The sequence below is a fragment of the Myotis lucifugus genome, unplaced genomic scaffold, assembly GCF_000147115.1.
Source record: "Myotis lucifugus unplaced genomic scaffold, Myoluc2.0 scaffold_233, whole genome shotgun sequence".
NCBI lineage: Eukaryota > Metazoa > Chordata > Mammalia > Chiroptera > Vespertilionidae > Myotis > Myotis lucifugus.
The window spans coordinates 400,603-417,745 of record NW_005871281.1 but is presented as its reverse complement, the minus strand read 5'-3'; the positions used below and the strand labels follow the sequence as shown (position 1 = coordinate 417,745).

Below are 17,143 nucleotides of genomic sequence, written 5' to 3'. Positions count from 1 at the left end.
ATGTATAATATAGAGAACATGCAAAAGCAGATGGATAAAATAAGAAAGAGATAGAAATCTTAATAAAGAACCAAAAAGAATTCTAGAGATAAAATGCACTATAGCATAAATAAATAATGCCTTTGATGAGCTTATTAGTAGACTGAACATAGCCCCAGAAAGATTCTCTGGACATCTTTATTACTATAAACAATAATGATAAATTTTAAAAGAGATAGATTCTCTGAGCTAGAGGATATATCATCAGAATCCTTAAAACCCAAAGAGCAAAGAAAACAAAAACAAATACACAGCAGAATATCTTAGAACTGTGGGACAACTACACATACATAACATGTGTGTAATGGGAACAATAGAAGGGAAGAAAATAGAGAAAGAAACAGAAAAAAATATTTGAAATGATATTGACTGAAATTTCTCTAAATTAATATAAGACATGAAACCACAGATCGAGGAAATTAAGAGAACACCAAGCAAGATAAAAAACTATTTACATTAGGCACATATTTTCAAATACATAAAATCAAAGACAAATAAAAGTCTGGAAAGAAACTGTGGGTGAAATATATCTTATCTGTAGAGGAACAGAAATAAGAATTACATCTGACTTCTACCCAGAAACCATATAGTCAATAACAGAATACAGGGAAATATTTAATGTGTTAAGAGAAAAGGACCCCACCAACCTGGAACTTTATATCCTACAAAACTACCTTTCAAAAGTGATAAAGGTAGTAAAGTAAACGTTTTGTTTTCAGGAGAAAAAATGTGGAAATTTTTTGTCAGTAGGCTAGCTTTGTAAGACATGTTGAAAGAAGTTCTTTAGAGAAAATTAAAATGATAGCAATTTGAAACAGATCCACATAAAGAAGAGCATTGAAAAAAAATAAGTAAAGACATAATAAAAACTTTAACTTTTTGTATGGTTTATTGATATAATAGATAACAGTTTGTTTAAAATAATACTAAAAATTTATTTGATTATATGTTATGTAAATATCTATCTATCTATCTAATTATATATTTTTATACTAGAGGCCCAGTGCATGAAAATTTGTGCACTTGGGGGGGATCCCTCATCCTGGCCTGCACCCTCTTGCAGTCTGGGAGCCCTTAGGGGATGTCCCACTGCCAGCTTATGCCCCGCTCCCCCACAGGGGAGCTGCTGTGGAGGCGGGAGAGGCTCCTGCCACTGTGGCTGCACTCACCAGCCGTGAGCCCGGGTTCTGGCTGAGCAGCGCTCCCCCTGTGGGAGCACACTGACCACCAGAGGGCAGCTCCTGCATTGAGCATCTGCCTCCTGGTGGTCAGTGTGTGTCATAGCAACTGGTCGTTCCACTGTTTGGTCAATTTGCATATTAGCCTTTTATTATTTTTATATGTAAGTGAAATGAATGACCATACTAACACTACTCAAAAGAAAGCAGCAAGAGTAGCTATTAATTTCAGATAGAGCAGTTGTCAAACCCAGGGAACTAATCCAGAATAAAGAAAAGCATTAAATAATGATGCAGGATCAGTTCTCCAAGAAGGCATAACAGTCCTTAACATGTATGTAACTAACAATAAAGCATCAAACTGTGTGCAGCAAAAACTAATAGAACTGTAAAGAGAAAATGATGTGTATGATGTCATACTCGGAGACTTCAACACCCATTTATGAGAAATGGACAAACCCAGCAGGTAGAAAATCAACAAAAATATAGTTAAACTCAATGATGTTATCAAACAATGGATCTAAATTGGCATCTATAGATTACTTGATCTAACAACAGGAAAATACACATTTTTCTCAAGCTCATATGAAATATTCAATAAGATAGACCACATTATGGGCCATAAAGCACACCTTAGAAATTTTAAAATATAGAAACATACAATGTCTTCTCTCAAACTAGAATGGAATTGAGCTAGAAATCAACAACAGAAAGATAGCTGGAAAAATAAAAGTATGTGAAGATTTAAAAAGACACATCTAAATAACACATAGGTCAAAGAAGAAACCTCAAGATAAATTTTTAAATATTATGAACTAAATAAAAATGAAAACTCAACTTATTAATAGTTATGTGATAGAGTGAAAGCAGTGCTTAGAAGGAAATGTATAGTAGAACGCATATATTAGAAAAGAAGGAAGACCTAAAACCAATGGTTTAAGTTTTCACCTTAGAAAACCAGAAAAAGAAGAGAAAATTAAACCCAAAGTAAGTAGAAGGGAAAAATGATAAGAATTAGAGACTAAATCAATAAAATTAAAAACAGAATATGGATATGAAAATGACATCACATATTAAAATAATCTTGAAAAAGAACAAAGTTAGAGAACTTACACTATCTGACTTCAAGCTTTTCTATAAAATGACACTAATCATAAGAGTGTGACAGCTAAATAGGATAGACATATAGAAAAATAATAGTGAACCCTGAAATAGACTTGTACTTATAAAATCACCCTTCAGAACATGAGCAACTAAACCAGAAACTAAAAAATTACTAGGCCATATATCTGAGAAAAGACTAGTGCCCAGCATTTATAAATAATCCATGCGACTACATATTGGATTGATAAAAACCTCAATTAAATAATGGGCAAAATATTTAAAGAGAGTTCATAAAGCAACATACATGAACAACCAATACTCATATGGAACATTTTCAATGTTTTGTTGATCATGGAGATGCAAATTAAAACCACAGTGAAATCCATAACACTGTCACCAGAACTCATAAAACCTAACAGGCTGACAATCCCAAAGGATGGAGAGGATGTGGAGGAACCACAACTCTCATACTTTCCTGGTAATAGTGTGAAATGCTGGACAACCATAACTCACACACCAGAGAAGTAAAAAATTACAAACCACAGGCTCTAGCAAATGTTAACGAGCATGCACTACGACCATAGCTTTCATCCATTGTTGGTGGGCTTGTCACTGAGTATAACCAGTTTGAAAAACTGAAGCTGAACTAGCATGTGCCTTCTGACCTAGAGATATTTTCTCCTAGGTATAAGCCCATATATCCAGGAAAAGGGGTGTTCCAAAATGCACATAGTAGTAAAATTGATAATAGTCAACAAATGCAAATACACAAATGACCATTAACAAGAGAAAGGGAAAAGCTGAAAAAAATGTTTGAAAATAAAAATTAATGAATTACAGCTACACACAAGTTCATGAATAAGTCTCAAAAACATAATGTTAAATAAGATAGGTTAGAAAATATCAGAATACATGCAATCTACATAGTTAGAAGTTAGAGTGGTCACAGTTGAGATTTGCTAAAAGTGGGCATAAGAGGGGCCATGGGAGAACAAGTGATATCCCATTTCTTTATTGGATTGCTTGTTATACAGGTGTAACCAGATGAAAAGTCATCAAGCTCTATACTTACACTTAATGCACTTTTCTGAATGCATGATTTTCCTCAATAAAATTTTACTTAGAAACAAAGCATGTCAGCACAATGGTTCAATAGGCAGCCTCAAGGTCTCATTCCCCTTTCTCCTTGAAACATCACTAAACAAGCAAAACTGTCAGGACCAACTTTGTCAGAACTCCAAGCAAATGATAAATCACAAAAAAAGCAACTTTAAATGGTAGGAAAGCAGTGTGTGTGTGTGTGTGTGTGTGTGTGTGTATGTGTGTGTGTGTTAACTTGCCCCACAGCCTCTTCCACATAGCAGGTTCTGAAGCAGCAGCAGCCCTGGGTGGGAACCTGTTCCTGGATCTAGAGGCAGCAGAACAGATCTTTTAGTTAAATTATTATGTACTAGAGGTCTGGTGCACAAATTCATGCATGGGTGGGGTTCCTCAGCCTGGCCGGCGATCAAGGCTGATCAGGGCCATCTTGCCCAGTCCTGATCAGGCTGATTGGGGCTGGCTGACCGGCTGGCCAGCCAGGAGGAGGGACCATGGGAGGTTGGCTGGCCATGAGAGGTTAGCTATGGGAGCACACTGACCACCAGGGGGTAGTTACTGCTTTGAGCATCTGGCCCCTGGTGGTCAGTGCACGTCATAGCAACTGGTCGACTGGTTGTAACAGTTGCTTAGGCTTTTATATATATAGACTAGAGGCCCAGTGCATGAAATTCATGCACTGGTGGGGTCCCTAGCGGCTGTTGGCTGCCTGCCAGGTACTCCTCCCTTCTTCTGGCTGCCTGCCTCCGAAACCACCGGCCGGGGCCACTCTCCCTTCCCCCGGCCAGCCCCGCCCCCTGGTTGAATTCCCAGACGAACTACTGGTCAAGAGGACAATTTTCATACTATGCTTTTATTATATAGGATATCTGTCCAAACTTGTTGGGGGGCTGCCTGAAAGAGTGATGTGAACTGCTCAGCTTTTTAAATCTAACTTGGAACTCAGGATAGAAAAGTGGTAAGAATTGCTCAAAAACACTGCAAGGTGAACCGCAACCTGTAGGTGCCTAGGGCAAAAGATTATGGCTTTAAAATCTATTTGACTGTCTAAAGCCCTGGAGGAAAATCTGGGGGAATTTTTGGAAACTAGAATAGTCAAAAGCACCCATGTATAGATTTTTAAAATCCATATTCATGCCCACGGCAAGACATGCACTCATAAAGACCTGAGAAGACCCTAAGCTCTCACCTTGAGCATATACCTGGGGTTAGTGCAACCCTGCTGAGTGTTGGAGTCCCCAGCATAGAGACAATCCACAAGGACTGGAAGAGGTGTTTGGTTTTCCTTGTCTGTTTATTTTTCCTCTTCCTTTTCTTAGCTCCTGGTGTTCAAGAAATTCTCTATCAAAACATTAGCTGAATACAAGCCAGAGAATTCAGTAACCACACACAGAAGGCATACCATCTTCGTAAAAATAGCTTGGAAAATTCACTAAACAAATGAACTCTTATAGTCTTCAACAATCAATAGAACAGAAAAATCTGGTCGAGGGTGGGGTGGAATCTGATTTCCAGAGATACCATGTTGTCATATTCAAAAGTCCAGTTTGCAGCACTTCAGTCCTCAGACAGAGGAGGTGAGAGGTTCTGAGGGAAATGCTGTCCTGCTGACCCAACAGGACCCAGAGGTGGGCTTGGTCCAGCGCTAGCTTCAGCCGCTGCGGGCGAGGCGACCGCCAAGGTGTTGGTACTGAACCTGGCGGTGCTGGAGAACCCGAGCCCTTCCACAGCCCCCTTCCGGTTCCAGGTCAGCTTTGAATGCAATGAGACTCTGGCGGACGGCCTGGAGTTGCACATCATTTATGTTGGCTCAGCTGAGAGTAGGAGTTTGATCCAACCCTAGACTCGGTGCTGGTTGGCGGTGCAGGGAGACACGTGTTCATCTTTCAGGCTGATGTCCGCAACTCATCCCTCCTCCGTGAGAGCGATGCCTTCGGTGTGCCCTTGGGCCTCATCACCTGCACCGACCATGGACTATTAAGGAGTTCATCCGCGTGGGCTATTAAGTCAACAATGAGTACCCCAACCCAGAGATATAGAAGAACCCAAAGCCAGACCTCTCTCAGTTCCAATGGATCATCTTGGCTGGAATCCCTTGGTGATCCGTTTCCACATCCACTGGGACAACCACACAGACAGGCTGGAGGTCATAGAAAACTAGGACCCACCCTAACCTCAGCCTCCCCGTCAACTGCACCTCTGTCAAGGGCTTGGGGCACCTTGTTCATCCCTGACCTCCTCCCGGAGAACTCAATGGACTGCATGTAACTGCCGAACTCCAGGCCCTACCTGGGCCCAGCTGGGACGAAGGCCAGTCTCCAACACACCTGGAGGGGGCAGTCAGGCCTCCCGGAGAGTCCTGTGGGGGCCATCTGGAAGACTTTGGGGCCATCAACTGCATTCAGGCCTGTCAAACTTGTCTGCAAGGAAAAAAATGGGCCTCAGATCTCTCCCAGTCTTATCCCAGAAGGATTGGCTCACCTTTACTGCCCAGTCCTATAAAAAGTAGATACTTAGTTCTTAATTCTCCCTAACTTGTGTTCTTTCTCTCTCTTCCACATGCAGGCCATGTGTCACCATCCTTCCCATATGAGTACCATTGACCCAGAGCACTTCCCACAGACACCCCTGGCTTATCTTGAAGCTTTCTTGGTCAGTGGCTGGCAAGGATCTGGTCCTGTGGGGCCAAAGGTTCTATCATTCCTTTCCCTTCCCAAACATCTGAGTGGACCCACTCAGCTTTCTGGAGTCACAGAGAATCTGGGTTAGAAGGTGGACTCAGACACAAGTTCTGTCCTCTTCCCAGGATGATTTTTAGTGTGTTTTCTTTTTCAATCCAACAGCCTCTGGACAACTCATTTCCCAAAAGTGTGATCAGCAGGATGCTGAGGGATGATGGTTGAGTCTCCTCTCAGTCACAACCACCTTCTCCTTGCCTCCTCACTGGATCTGGATTCTCCTGGAGGTACCGCTGTGGGGAGATGGCATGCTGGAGCGGCCAGCCTGCTCGGTCTCACTGTCAGTATCAGGGCCCCTCTGCCTCTGGCTGCCTTGATGGGCCTTCTGCTAAGATCTCACACTCCCACAGGCAACAAACAGAGTGATTGCAGGCACAGGAAGCAGCAGGGACCCTGAAAGCCTCCCTCCCCTTGCCATGCTCTCTGCCAGGTTTCCCATCCCCTCGCTGCCGTGTGGATGTTGTTGTGATTACAGTTTGCATATTAAACTGTAATATGCAAAAAGTTCAGTTTTATATTCAAAAAGTCCAGTTTGCAACAACAACAAAATCACAAAGTATACAAAGAAACAGGAAAGTATAGCCCATTAAATAGAACAATTTTTTTGATAGAACCATCTGTGAGGAAGCCCGGAAATTGGACCTATTAGGTAAAGAGTTTAATTCAACTGTCTAAAATATGCTCATAGAACTAAAGGAAAATATGGACAAAAAAATTTAAGGAAATTCGAAAATTACAGAAACAAAATGAAAATATCGATAAAGAGATAGACATTACAAAAATTAATCAAACAAGTTTTGGAACCAAAAAGTATAAAAACTAAAATAAAAAACCACTAGAGTTCAACAGCTGATTGGAGCAGGCAGAAAAGTGAAACAGTGGATTTGAAGATAGGATAGTTGAAATGACTCTATCTAAGGAGCAGAAAGAAAAAAGATGAAGAAAAGTGACCAGAACCTAAGGTCTCTGTGAAATACCATAAAGTAGACGAACATATGCATTATTAGAGAAATAAAAGAAGAAAGAATAATTAAAATGATGGCCAAAACATCCTCAATTTAATTAAATATATAGATTTAAAAATCCAAGAAACTCAATGAAATCTAAATATAATAAACTCAAAGAGTCTCATATAAAGACACATTATAATAAAATTAAAGCCAAAGACCAATAAAAATCTTAAAAACAGAAAGAGAAAAAGAGATGTTCAGTAAGATTAACAGCCAATTTCTCATCAGAAGCCATGAAAGGAGGAAGACAGTAAAATGAAATATTTATTTAAAGTGCTGAAATAAAAAAAAAGTCAAATAATCCTATATCTGGCAAATCTCACCCCAAAGAATGAAAAACAAATTAAGACATTTCTAGGGAAATAGAAGCTGAAGGGGTTCATTATCAATAACCCTGTCTTATAAGGCATCTTAAAGGGAATCTTTCAGATTGAAATGAAAAGATACTGGACAGTAACTCTACTTTTTCTCACATGATTTAAAACACAAACATAAAAATAATTATAAATCTATAATTACTGGGCATATAATGTATAAATAGGCATTTGTCCAAAGAAGATATACCAATGGACAATAATTACAGGAAATTATGCTAACCATCTTTAGGGAAATGCAAATCAAACCCACAACAAGATACTGTCTCACACCTACTAGGATAGTTATGATTTTAAAATACAGCAGGTGCTGGTGAAGATGTGGAGCAGCTGGGACCCTTGTGCACTGCTGGTTGTAGTGTGAAATGCCGCCCCAGCTCTAGACAGCAGTTGGGCTCTTCCTCATCTAGCTGCGTACGTCATTAACATTGGCCCAGCCATAACCGGTTTGGCTCTGTGGTGGATAGAGCATCGGCCTGCGGACTGAAGGGTCCCGGGTTCGATTCTAGTCAAGGGCATGTACCTTGGTTGCGGGCACATCCCCAGTGCGGGATGTGCAGGAGGCAGCTGATTGATGCTTCTCTCTCAATGATGTTTCTAACTCTCTATCCCTCTACCTTTCTCTCTGTAAAAAAATCAATAAAATATATTTAAAAAAACAACAAACAAACATTGGCCCATGCTTCACAGCAATCTCATGACAGTGTTCTAAGACCACCATATCCTGCAACTCGTTTCTGCCTAATCATATACATTTTCTATTACTTAACATGTAATGCATGGTTTTGCCTTATTTGTAATAGGTTTTTAATTTTATGTCTATCATGTTTGGCAAATATACAAAGAAGAAAAGCCAAACCCCAATGAATGAAAAGGAAGGAATAGGCGGCTACTGGGAACCAGCGGTAGATGATCAAGTGAAGAAGCCAGAGCTGAAAAGTGTATGAGCAGACACCCACTGTTCTATTACTTCATCAATCCTTTTCGTCTGCATCATAAAGATGGATTTAAGCCATTACCATCTCATGCCTGGAATGCAGCCCACATCCTCCGTTCTTCCTGCTGCCTGGGCAGCTCCCTCCATAGTGTTGCATTTAGAAGAATCTCTGAAAAACAAGTCTTATGTCATCCCTGCTTCACAGCTATTTGGATCTCCCTGAAACATGAGTAACACTCAGCGCCTTAGCATGCCCTGAACCATCGCAGAACTATCCTTGTAGTTGGTAATTAGTAAAAAAGAATTACTCAATGGACGGTCAGTGTGTTCTGCCAAGGTATAAAAAAGAAAAATCAGGCATAATGATGGGAGTAAGCTTCCTTACTCTATACATATTTTCTGAGCATTATCTCTGTGTCGGAGACCGAGAGGGGAAAGGGGATTTTTAACCTCAAATGTGTGCTTCTTCTACCGTATCTCCTGCCCCAACCTTTAAGGATTTGAGGATCCAGCAGGGAGTGTAAGGCTTGCAGAGAAACTGCCATGTGCTTAGGACTTGATTAATATGCTGAGGGAATTCAGTGAGAGGAGATTTATTTATTCATGCTGGGGATTCAGAGAAAGTTACAGACATTTGATCTGGGCCTTGATGAAAGGAGTAGGGCAGGTGGGAAGAGACAGGTCTCCAGCCCCTGGGGGAAGGCCCTCCGGTGTGTGAAGGTCAGAGAAGGACATGCAACCTGCTAGTCAATTATAACATGTGCAATTCAGCAATCAGCATTGAGGTCAGAACACCAGTGTGGCTGGATTTGGAGGCTCTTGATTGCGAGAAAGAGAAATTGTAAGTTGAGCCTCCTCTATGGAGACTCTTGAGGCCCCAGCTAATTCTCTGCAATGCCTGATCCCTGCTGCTTTCTCTCGCAGCCTGCCCTCCCCACCTGTAATTTATTCAGACTCATTCTGCTCCTCTCCATGCTCCTGCCTCCAACTCTGTGACAACAGGCTTCAATCAGCTTTATAAGACAGGGACCCCTCAAACCATTCTTACATTGCTCTGTACTTCCCTAAGCCTGGGCATTTCTCCCCAGCAGGCTGAGGAACAGGAAAAAAACAGCTTGCCTACAGACAGATCTGCATTCTAATAACTGCTCTTCTACTTGTAGATATGTGATCTTGGGCAAATTATTTAACCTCTCTGAGCCATATGTGCAAAGGTGATAATTATTCTTATCTTAAAGAGATGTCCTGAGGGTAAAATAAAATGTTTAAGCTTCTGGTTCTCAGATGCTTCATGAAATATTAGTTGTCTTTCCACTCTAGTCTCTAGGCTTAATCAGGTCAAAATGTGGGCTCCAGTCCCCTCCCCGCAGTCCTCAATTAAGGCAGTTAATAAATTCTCTGCTGTCATCATTACTAACTCTGCCAGTTTCCTGCTCAGAGACCAAGAGACCGCATTGGACATCAAGGCTTAAAGGCTCCTCTTCGTACTTCCACTAGGCCCCTAGGGGAATCTGGAAGTTAAAGATTTGACCTGCTCTGGCATTTGAGCTGATTCACATTGGAACTGGAGGGGCAAGAATAAGGCTCTAATCCAGTGGTTCTCAACCTTCCTAATGCCGCGACCCTTTAATACAGTTCCTCATGTTGTGGTGACCCCCAACCATAAAATTATTTTCGTTGCTACTTCATAACTGTAATTGTGCTACTGTTATGAATCATAATGTAAATATCTGATATGCAGGATGTATTTTCATTGTTACAAATTGAACATAATTAAAGCATAGTGATTAATCACAAAATAATATGTAATTATATATGTGTTTTCCGATGGTCTTAGGTGACCCCTGTGAAAGGGTCGCTCGACCCCCAAAGGGGTCTCGACCCACAGGTTGAGAACCGCTGCTGAGTCTAATTAGTCTAAGCAAGCCTGGAGGGGAAGTAATTGCAAATTTATGGGGACAAAAGCAGGTGTGGGAAATGGGGTGTGCCTGAGCTTGCACAATCTCCTAGGATAAGAGTTCCCTGGGAGCTATCATGCTAAAAAAGGCGTAGGAGTATCTTGGCAAGTTTGTGTCACAGGAAGTACAGTATCTATTCAGCACACAGATAGTCAGTGGGTGCCCTGGAATTGCAGTGCAGGCTCTCTGACTTGATTTGGGCTGGAGTGTTATTTAGAGACTTACTCACATAATGTCCAGGGGTCCCAAGTCCCCATGTGAATCCGATTGACTCCTGCTAGTTTCAGGGTGCAGATAACTGAGGGTGGCTAGTAGAACATCTCTGACTTGGATCACAAGTTGTCAGCTCCTGGCTGAAGAGATCTACTACAATGAGAACATCCCTGCACCCAGGCATAGAAACGTTGCTGGACCCTGCATATTGTGGCAACTCTTTGTGGCAACTGCATATGGGTCAGCCTGGGCCGACGGTACCTGCCAAGGTTTGCTTAGGGACCCTTGAATCCACACTATTTCATAGATTCACAGAATATTAGAGTTGAGGGAATAAGTTTATCTCATTTTGGAGATGAGCAAAATGAGACCTGAAGAGAGTGTAGCTCATCAGGATCACAGAGATGGTTATTTAAAAAGCTTGTGTAAGAACATAGGTCTTCTAATTCCCAGAGTTACTCTTTTATGATAGTCACCAACATACATCAGTAGACAGTCATGCTAAGTTAATTAGTTGTTCTGCTATTGACACAGATAGTAGGACTATTTGACTATTTTCTCCAAAGTGCTCAGCTATGGGTATATAAAGCCAGATTGTAATTTTCTAAATTTTTCCTGAGCTTCTAATAATAAAATTTAAATCCCTCAAGGCTCAGTTATCATATTCTTTATAGCTTAACTTTATAGCGTTAAGAAATAAAGAACATGGGAGGGCTTTGATATACACTGAGGGAATAAGGAGAGGACTGTCATGGACACACTTTTATTCATAAAATGATTAAGAGGAGGCTCAGGAATATGACTAAAGTCTTAGCACAATAAAATATATAAGAAATCAATTTCAATTATTTTTCAAGCAATTGGAATTCAAAGTCTTTGGTTACATCCCTAATCTACTCTCATATAATATTCAAGCTTCAGATATTGAGGAGCTCTATGGGTCTATTTTGATGAACAGACAATTGTTCCTAATGATTCTTTGGCCAGATAACCCTGAAATCCTTCTTTTTACATTTATAAAAATGTTCTGGCTTGCCCAAGTTTATTTCTACTTAAAATGCCATTTAGTATAGCCAGAGAAATATCCAATAGCTTTTAGTACACTTAAGTATGAGGAACTTTAGGTGTTAAAATCCCAAGATAGCTTCAGAGATGAGTAGAAGATTGGGAGTAATGTGAGGAGATAAAGGGCAGCAGCATTATTTCAATCCTCCTTGATCTCTGATCCTGCACGGTAAGTATATGAGGGATCTCAGAGGGAAGGGGGAGGTGGGGAAGGAAGAGATTAAAGAATTTATATGGATACTAGAGGCCAGGTGCACGAATTCATGCATGGGTGGGGTCCTGCTGGCCCGCTTGATGTGGGCTGATTGGGGCTGGGCCGGCCGGGGAAGGGGCCATGGGTGGTTGGCCAGCCTGCCCCGCCCCATATCAGGGTGGGAGGGCAATTGGGGGTGGGGTTGGCTGGGGGGAGGGCCACTGGCAGTTGGTTGGCTGGCCCCACCCCTGATCATTCTGGTCGTTCCGCTGTTCCGGTCCATAGATAGATATGCATAACCTATGGACATAGACAATAATGCTGTGACCTGGGGGGAAGGGAGGGCAGGTGGAGAGAGAAAGGGAGTAAATGGGGGCAAAAGTGACATCTGTAATATTTTCAACAATAAAGATAAAATTTTTTATAAAGTATATGTCTGCAATGTCTGTCTGTTTAGCTGTCTACCTATCATCTCTCTATTTACTTTGCTATTATATCTCAATTTAGCAAGGAAATGTGGGCAGAGAAGGAAGTGGCCAACTTTCTGTGGTCATGTCCATTCACTGAAAGAAGGATATTCCCAAATACCCGGCATCTGTCGCTGGTGTGAATACAATGCATATCGTTAGGACTTATATACCACTGGTTGATTTCTGCTGTGCTCCTGGCTCAATTGCTTTCATGAGACAAGTTGTTGAGGCAGATACTAATACATCTTTCAAACTAGCCGGATACATAACACAGAATTCTGTCCATGAGCAGTTTTAGTCTTACAATGTTCTCACCCTTCTACCCCCCCCGCCCCCCCCACCTATTTTTAAAAGAAAAGAGCTGCTTCATACTGGTTCAGCTTTCCCAAGGAGGTAACACCATATATGCTTAAGTACTCTCTACTAATGTTGCTACATCAGAACTAGAAGCTTATTTCTCCTGGATTTTAGCCCACAGTAGAAATCAATGCACTTTGTGCTTCTATGAGGCTTAATTTTGGCTAAAAAACAACTTCAGAACTTTTGTATAACGATGCCATGTTTTTCTTGGTGCGTGGCAAGTGACATGTTGTGTATTTGTTGAATGAAGGCCTGCCATGTGCTCACATTTTCCCATTTGCTAAGATGAGGCCATTGTAGCAGAATGCAATAACTTTGCTCTATGAAAATTATATCCTTTCATAACTTCTGATTAAATAACATCACTTTGTCTTTCCACTTTAAATGTTCTTCCTGCACAGTCTCATCCAGCATTATGGCTTTCCCTCCCATTTGTATAACTTTAAGTCATTATCTCCAGCCAAACATCAATCTTCATTTCCATGACTCTGTGTCAAGTTGCCTGCTGTATGTCTCCGCTTAAAGGACCCACAGTACCTCAACACTAGCATTCCCAAGGATGAGCTCACCACCCTATACCTTTCCCTCTCCATTACATGCATGTACATACGCACACACTCAAATGATCTGCCTCTGGTGCTTCCCATCTCAACATATGTCACCATAACCCATCTACCTAAACAGGTTGGAAATCAGAAAGCCAGGCCTAGACTCTCTCTTTCTCAGAAACTATTGAAGCCTTTTCTCTCAGTGGGGCCCATTTCTATTGCTTCAGAACAGAGTTTCAACTTATAGATATAAATTATCCTTAAGTTCATGCTTACCTCTCTTTTCAGGCATTCCTCCCATAAATGAATTCCATTCTCTTAAGCATGTTATTTTCTAGCACAATTCTCTATGATAAATGGGTGTTTTTTTCCCCTCTCAAGTGTTGCCCTGTGGGCACTTACGTCTTAACTCAAATATCATTTCCTCTATGAGATTTTCTTTCTGCAATTATATTGTGTTTCTTGCACATGTCTCTCTTGTAGCACTTCACACATTATATAGTGATCATTCAATTTTTCCTTTCTCTTGCATGCATTGCAAGATGTGTAATCATGCTCTTCTCTTTTCAATTTCTCCATCACCTAGCATGTTTGTAGTAGGTTTCCAGTAAATATTTATGGATAATCAAATAATAAATGGTAGTAACAAAGCCCTGGAAAAACACATCTAGTGGGTGGTCATTGGTGCAAAGAATAGGAAGCCATTTTCCTGGATGACAGCTCAGATAGATTGAGGGGAGGAGTTAATTAGAAGCAATATGCCCTAAAGCAGTGGTTCTCAACCTTGGCTGCACCTTAGACTCACCTGGGAATCTTTTTAAAATCCTGATTTCTGGGCCTCATCCTCCGGAAATTCTGTTTCTTTGTTACTAATGTTGTGGCCCCACCCCATAACAAAGAAACAGAATTTCCAGAGGATGAGGCCCAGAAATCAGGATTTTCAAAAGATTCCCAGGTGATTCTAATGTGCAGCCAAGGTTGAGAACCACTGCCCTACAGGATTACTCAGTCCTGTAGACACCTGATCAATGGTAGGTCTTCCCTACTTGAATGAAAATTGATCCCATGGCCCCGCTGGTGTTGCTCAGTGGTTGAGCATCAACCTATGAAACAGGAGGTCATGGTTCAATTCCCGGTCAGGGCACATTCCAGGGTTGCTGGCTCGATCCCCAGTGTGGGGCGTGCAGGAGGCAGCTGATCAATGATTCTCTCTCATCCTTGATGTTTCTATCTCTCTCCCTCTTTTTTCCTCTCTGAAATCAATAAAAATATACATTTTAAATTAATGCCATGATTATAGTAAAATAAGAAAAAGTTTTGACACCAAAATGTAGACTAAAATACCCTGCATCAAATATGTGTTTAATTTAAGAAATGAGCATGGTCTTAAGACAAGCATACCTTTGGTCCAGGCACCTGGTTAAAAAGCTAAGTGATAGATCTTCAATGACCTTACTCCCCTGAAGATATCATCATACTAATATCCATGAATTCATATACATTTTCTAAAATGTATCTCTATTTTAAAATATTCTACTTATTTCTTTAGTGATTTGCAGGGTGCTTACCAGTTCTATTACTCTAAGATTGGGTGAACTAGTCATCATTCACCTCATCCATGTAATTATAATTTTATGACTTATATCATATGGCCTTTGCAATTAAATGCGGGGCCCAGTAATTTCTCAATTTCATCCTTGAGTACCTTTCTAATTCTTCAGTAGAAGCTAGTTTGCTTCCCCCAGTAATTTTTCTATAATTTCTTTATTAGTTACATGCAAAATCAATGGAATACTAATATCAGGAGACTAGTATTATTTAAAACAACAAAACAAAATAAGAGTAAAAAACTTACATAATAAGTATAGGAGTTATTATTTTAATTCCCGCTTATTCTTTTATTATCCTGGACAGTTTTTATTTGTTTGTTGTTTGTTTTACTTGTTTGAATTATAGTTTCACATGCTCTATAATTTTCTTTTGGTCTAAGAAATAGTTTGCTTAAATGTCTTGCCTTTTTTGAGGAACAAATTGAGGAGAAATGAATGAGAATGTTTAATAAGGATGAAAAAGTTGAGTCCTTGACTTTGCTATATAATTTTTTCTACTCTGCAAGGAACTGTGTAAAATTTTGGCTGCATCGCAGTAATCAAACAGGCATGGACCCTTCCCTCATTTAAAAAAACACAATAATAAGCATGCGCATCAGGGTATAAGGCATTGTGTTAAGCATAATAATAATTTTTTAAAAAAGTTATTTGAGCCAAACAATTGCGTGTGTCCCATGTGAGACTAGGCCATCCAGCCAAGCCTCTCTGAAGGAAGGACATTTGAGAGGTTTGCACTGGAATAACACAGGGGAAACAGGAAGAACAGCACTCCAGTCGGGGAACGCCAGGGGAAAAGACCTGCACCTGGAAGAATCTTGCTCCTGCCAAGGACACAGAGAACATCAGTGAAGCTTCGGGACAGAAGAAAGGAGAGGATGAGAGGACAGGAGAGCAGATGAGGGGATGAGATGAGATGAGATAAGATGAAATGAGATTACAAAGTTATGTTGTGGGCAGAAATGCCTTTTAGAAATATAAATTGCATAAAGGATTTAAACATGATAATGGCATGATTAAATGTACATTTTAGAAGACCAGTTTGGATGCTTTGGAGACTGTTGGTAAATAGTGTAGTGGAAGGAGGGCTGGTTAAAAGACCAGCTGTATAACACGAGTGTTATAAGTACCTACCTCATAAGATCAAAGAGAGTATATGAGATTATGCCTCTAAAGCACAAAGGACAGTTCTGGCACATAGCAAGCATATACATGTTTATTATTAATACTGCCACTATTATGACTACTACTGTTGTTTGCAATCATTTGGTTTGGGTTTAGAAAACTATTTGATAGAATTATATTATGGTGTACTGTCTTAGGGGGTGGTATTGAGAATTAGGGTAGGTGATATTTATTGAGTATTAAAAGGAGAGAATGAAACAGTTGACTTTTTAAAAATAATGATTCACTGACTCGAGCACCAATAGAGCCTCACTATCTTTCTCATTATTTCTCTTCCCTCCAAGAAGTTTCTTCAGTATTTTTAAACCTTAGAGCAGCGGTTCTCAACCTGTGGGTCGCGACCCCTTTGGGGGTCAAACGACCCTTTCACAGGGGTCACCTAAGACCATCCTGCATATCAAATATTTACATTACAATTCATAACAGTAGCAACATTACAGTTATGAAGTAGCAACGAAAATAAGTTTATGGTTGGGTCACAACATGAGGAACTGTATTTAAAGGGCCAGAAGGTTGAGAACCACTGCCTTAGAGCCTCATTCTCTGAGAATTATACAAATATTGTGGTAATTCTCTACTGAGGTTAGAACAATTTTTTTTTCATGGAAATTGTTTTAGGACCTCTTTTAATGTCAGAGCAAAAAGGAAACCTGGTGGGACTTTGACCTAATTCTCTTGGTTACAGTGCAGAGGCAGAGACTGAGAGGGAGATCACTGTGATTCTCAGAGGTACCGGATTGTGTGCTGAAAATGCCCAGGACTGGGTGTCAGAGTGAACTAAGTTCGAGTTCTGTATCTATCATCACCACATGATATTGAGCAAATTGCTTGAAGTTCTGGGGTTCAACTTCCTCGATGTAAAAGGAAGATCCTAACCTCTTTCCTGCTTAGCTACAGTTACCATAAAGAATGAGTATTGATGTACATAAAAGCATTTCATGAACTATACAGTGTATTTGTTATCATTCCTTTGCCATGTTTACAATCACCAAAGCAACAGATGAGCATATTGACTCTGTTACCGAATTTACCAGGCAGCTGGAAAATACACACAGGAGCACTCGGA

At 40.5% G+C, this 17,143-nt stretch overlaps 1 pseudogene; it reads left to right on the top strand.

Moving 5' to 3' along the window:
- The first annotated feature begins 4,941 nt into the window (after nt 1-4,941).
- Nucleotides 4,942-5,687, top strand: LOC102430766 (annotated as a pseudogene).
- Nucleotides 5,688-17,143: the final 11,456 nt, after the last annotated feature.